Raw genomic sequence first — 4,724 nt, 5'->3', positions numbered from 1 at the left:
AGTGGGAAGCAGCCGCCTAACATGGGGAGATCAGCTCGGTGCTTCGTGACCACCTAGAGGGGTGGGATAGGGAGGATGGGAGGGAGGGAGACGCGAGGGGGAAGGGATATGGGAACATATGTGTGTGTGACTGATTCATTTTGTTATGAAGCAGAAACTAGCACACCATTGTAAAGCAATTATACTCCAATAAAGATGTAAAAAAACAAAACAAAACAAAACAAAACACCATAGGATAGGGCTTCCCTGCTGGTCCAGTGGTTAAGACTCTGCACTTCCAATGCAGGGGGCACAGGTTCGATCCCTGGTCGGGGAACTAAGATCCCACATGCTGCACTGTGCAGCCCAAAACAAACAAAACAAAACAAACAAACCAAAATCACCATAAGATAAAATAGTTCCACTAGTTAGAGACACTAGTTAGAGGTTATCATCCCAGAACCTTTCTTAAATATTTTTTTCTTTTTCCTCTAATTTATTTTCTCTTTAATTAAGTTTCTCTTTTCACTTATATATTCCGTAACAGAAACCTGAACGAACTTTTTGGCCAAAGCAATACCTCCCTTAGCACTTTATAATTTACACTCATAAAAATTCTGCTGGGTAGGAAAGGAAAAAAAAAAAGGCATGGAAAGTATAAATTCAGAAATTAATTGCTAATAGTCAACATATAAATTTCATTTAGTCTTCATTTTTCTATTTTGTTTTACTATAGATATAAATTAAAATGCAAAAGTATAGTCAAAATAAAACTTACTATTGAAACCATTATAAGGTAAAAATTAGGTGATAGTAATGATATTAAGCAATCAAGCCAGAATACTTTCCTGTTCTACTATGTGCTAGGCATCATAGTCAGGACATTGTGTACATAATTCAGCCAACAAAGTAACAGAGAAATGTTTATAGCCTGAATTGGTTCATTTTAAATAATAAATAATCCTAGACTATTTGAATATTTAATAAATATTTGAAGAAATTTATATATTAAGGTGCCTTTTCTCAGCAATAGAATTATACTCTATCTGTTGTTTTACTTACCCATGACTGTTCTCAAGCATTATCAAATTTTTTATAACATTTTTAGTTAAGAATGTAGCCTAATACGTTAAACGACAACAACCAAATCCAAAAAGCCATTTTCTTATTAAAAAAATTCTATGAAATCCTGTTTTAGCTATTTCAAACTGTACAAGAAGTCAAAATTAAAGTTGGTAAGTTTCCTTAGGTAAGCAAGATGACTATTTTTTCCCTTAGGCAATTTACTTAAAATTTATTCTAGATTGTTAAAATACTGACCTTTATAATTTTTTTCTACATTTATTGTGATATTTGATATACAGATTTACCAAGCACTAGAGAGTTTTAAAACACCATATAATTTAGACAAAATGTCTGAATTATTTTATCTGGAGTCTCAGTAAACTAAGATTTAATTCTTTACTGAAGACGTAATAATGTCCAGTAGCAGTAATGCTTTTGAATTCAGGAATATTACAGTAAAATCAGTTATTAAGTATGTGCAGTCACTGGGTTATCAGAAACAAATCAAGCTTTTTGTAACACCTTTTATTCTAAGCATCATGCAACAGGATGAATGGCTCTGCACGCCTGAACTAGGTAGAGAAACAGCACAAGGTGGTTTTCTTTCTTTTCAAGGGAAGGGGAAGAAAACACACACCGTAAATGTTCTCATTCTTCATAGGTCCCCAGAGGGAAAGAGAAGCTCCCTTTATGCCTAGCCCAAATATAAAATCATCTTCTTCCAGCCAAGTGTAAAGTAAATTACAGGAGGTGCTTGCCTAGGCCAAGTTCAAATACCAACATTTAAGAGAAGCTGCAAGCCAATCTGCCCACCTTCAACAGGTTTATTCAAGGTAGAGGTAGCTTCCTGAAGCCTCAGGAAAGGAAAAGAAAAGGCATTTCTCAGCAGGTTAATAGATAGCTCTTTGATGATCAACTCCTGTGTATGCAACACCATTTCTCTATGGAGAACATGCTAATTTACCATGAGCATGTGGTGGTTCACAAGGTCTTTTAAGCTGGATAACATGGATATTTAAACACCATTTTGCCACTGTTGTTGACTTATTCTGATATTTTCCATAATCAGAAGACCCTAGTTTTAATAAGCGTTCAATGGACCAATTCTTGCTGCACATTAAAATTTGGGAGTTTCTTTAAAATATCCATATTAGAGCACTGTTCTCAGAGTTCAGTTTATTTGGGCTGAGGTAGAATCTTGACATCGGTATTTTTAAAAACTTCCAGATGATTCTAATTCACACTCAGAGTTAAATAATTTTTACAACTCCCTACTACGTAAAATTTTTTTTTGCAAGGCCCTAGAAGTAAAAAATAAATTATATTATGAGGGTCAAGAGATAAAAGAAAGTAGGGAAATTGAAGAAAATAGTGAATATACAGAATAGCTCCTGAAAAGACTGACTGGACAAGGTTGGATTAGGTACTGGATGGTTTAAATCAGGTTTTAGACCAAGCATTCTTAGTGGTAATTTTCTCCCAGTTGCAATGAGCAGTCCAAGCAAAGAATAGAAGCTAGACTGTGGAATAAGCAAGTACTGAGTAACCTGCCAAGGCTATAAGCTTAACAGAGAAGAAATATGTGTCCACATTTTTGTTTTTCTACCATAATATTGAGAGTCTTTGTAAAAAAACTTTTGAAAATGGGACTTGGTATTGGTGAGCAAGGAGAATCATAAAACAGAAGAAATGGAGGCGTCATAAACTGGAGGACTTAATGAGATAAATAAAACAGGAATAAAAGGAGGGATGGCATGAAATATCAGGAAGAAATCTGGGGATATTTAAACTTACGAATTAATGGGTGAGAAATACATGATAGAATTTTATCAAATAGTGATGGGTACAAGTTAGTAAATTGGAAGATCCATAATACTTCCTAGAGTTCATGAAGTCAAGAAATATAAAAACAGTGTATGGAAAAATCCATTATTTTCCAAGAAAAAAACAGAAAGATAAGTCTTTCAACCAATGCCAAAATTCTCAGTTAACATGGCAAAGTGATCTGGAAGGCTATGAATATCCACATGGGGAGGTGCTGAGGATATGAAGGGCTGGTGGTGTGAATTTCAAGAGTCCTGATTGTAAACAATTTGATCAAGAAATGCATTTAAATTCACATTGCTCTCCTCTACCAGGATGTGTACCCTTGAGTAGAAGGGGGACAGTGTAAAGAGTCTAGAGAAACAAGCAAGGGACAGAACACACAGGACAAATAATTTTGTCTTTTATCTTAGTGTAATGAGATGACAATCAAAGATTTTGAACAAGAGATAAAACTGATCCAAAAATACCTTAAAGATATTCCGAAAACTCTGTATAGATCATATTGAGATTGGCAAGAACGGAAGTGGAGAGAATTAGAAAGTTATTTCAGTCATTCAGGAGAGAGGTACAGCTTAGAATAAAATGGTGGCAATGAACAAGGAAAAAAAGTGCAGAGATGTGAAAAATGCTTTGTAGGTGGCATAGGTAGGCTTTGGAGACGGAACGGAAATGTATATAAGAGAGAGGCTGGTGTCAAGGATTATTTTCAGACTTTTGGCTTATGTACCTGGGTACCTAGAAAAACCACTTACTGAGATGAGGAAAACTTTGGATCAGCTGTGGGCGAGTTAAGATGCAAAGTGCAGTTTTGAACATGTTACATGAGACAGACAAGTGGAGATATCAAGTAGGTGACTGCATATATCAGCCTGAATCTCAGAAGAAAGGTCCACCAGTACCTTTCCAGCTTAAGAGTGAATATCTTTTTGAAAGCAGACTTTGAAGAAGTTGGAACATGTTTACATTTTCTTTGGTATTTAGGCAACAAACCTACCTATTTCCACAACAGTTATCAGAAACTGAGATTTAATTATCAGGTTAATGTGCCAAGCTGCATCTTTGAAGACAATCAAACTGAACACAACTGTAGTTAATATAGTACATTAAACAGCCATGATCTTCTGGCCAACAATGAACCAATAACCAGTTTGGCACCTCTTCCAAATCCTTGTCTGCCAGATGAGAAGACATATATTTACTTGTGTACTTTCTTTTGAAACATATCCCAGGATCTGGCCACTTGGACTGTCATACTGGATATTAATTGATTACAGCCTTCCAATTAATGATACGATTTGTCAGTTTGAAGCACAAGTCATTCTATTCCAAAATGAATCTCATCTTCTTCCTAATTAAGGAAAACAAAGCCATTGATATCATCAGATTTTTTTTTAAATATGCATTATTTGCCACACAGTTCTGCAAGTACTAACATGGTCAGAACATCTAGAATAAACTCAGAGAGGAATTTTTTAGGGAAAAACAAGGACACATTTCTTTCCCCTATATAATATCCCACGTAACATAAAACAAAACAAAGTAAAACAAGGAGAACTAGGGACTTGTAGAAATTTACATATATTATATAGCCCTTCCTTCATCATAACACTGGTACTACACTGTATATTAATAAAGACATTTCTAATAGTTCCAGTAATGAAATATCTCAGGACAGAAATCTGAAATGCATGCATTACCAGATTCTGAGCATGAAAAAGAGGCACTTCTCAGTGTTTCTGACATTTATAGAACAGATAAAACTCTAAACACATGAAATTACTCTCTTCTGCATAAATATGCTCTCACCTGAAAAATTCTGCCCTACCCTGTGGCCCTCTTGTCTTTCCTACTCC

The 4,724-nt window shown here is 35.1% G+C and overlaps 1 non-coding gene across 1 annotated transcript; it reads left to right on the top strand.

Moving 5' to 3' along the window:
- Positions 1–243: 243 nt before the first annotated feature.
- TRNAG-UCC (transfer RNA glycine (anticodon UCC)) lies at positions 244–316 on the top strand. The gene has a single exon. It is a non-coding gene; the product is annotated as a tRNA-Gly (tRNA).
- Positions 317–4,724: the final 4,408 nt, after the last annotated feature.

Source organism: Aethalodelphis obliquidens, unplaced genomic scaffold (genome assembly GCF_003676395.1).
Source record: "Aethalodelphis obliquidens isolate GAN/ISIS:26980383/991018 unplaced genomic scaffold, ASM367639v1 scaffold6, whole genome shotgun sequence".
Classification (NCBI taxonomy): Eukaryota; Metazoa; Chordata; class Mammalia; order Artiodactyla; family Delphinidae; genus Aethalodelphis; species Aethalodelphis obliquidens.
Note: the sequence above shows the minus strand (reverse complement) of the source record. Positions and strands in the feature narration are given on the sequence as shown.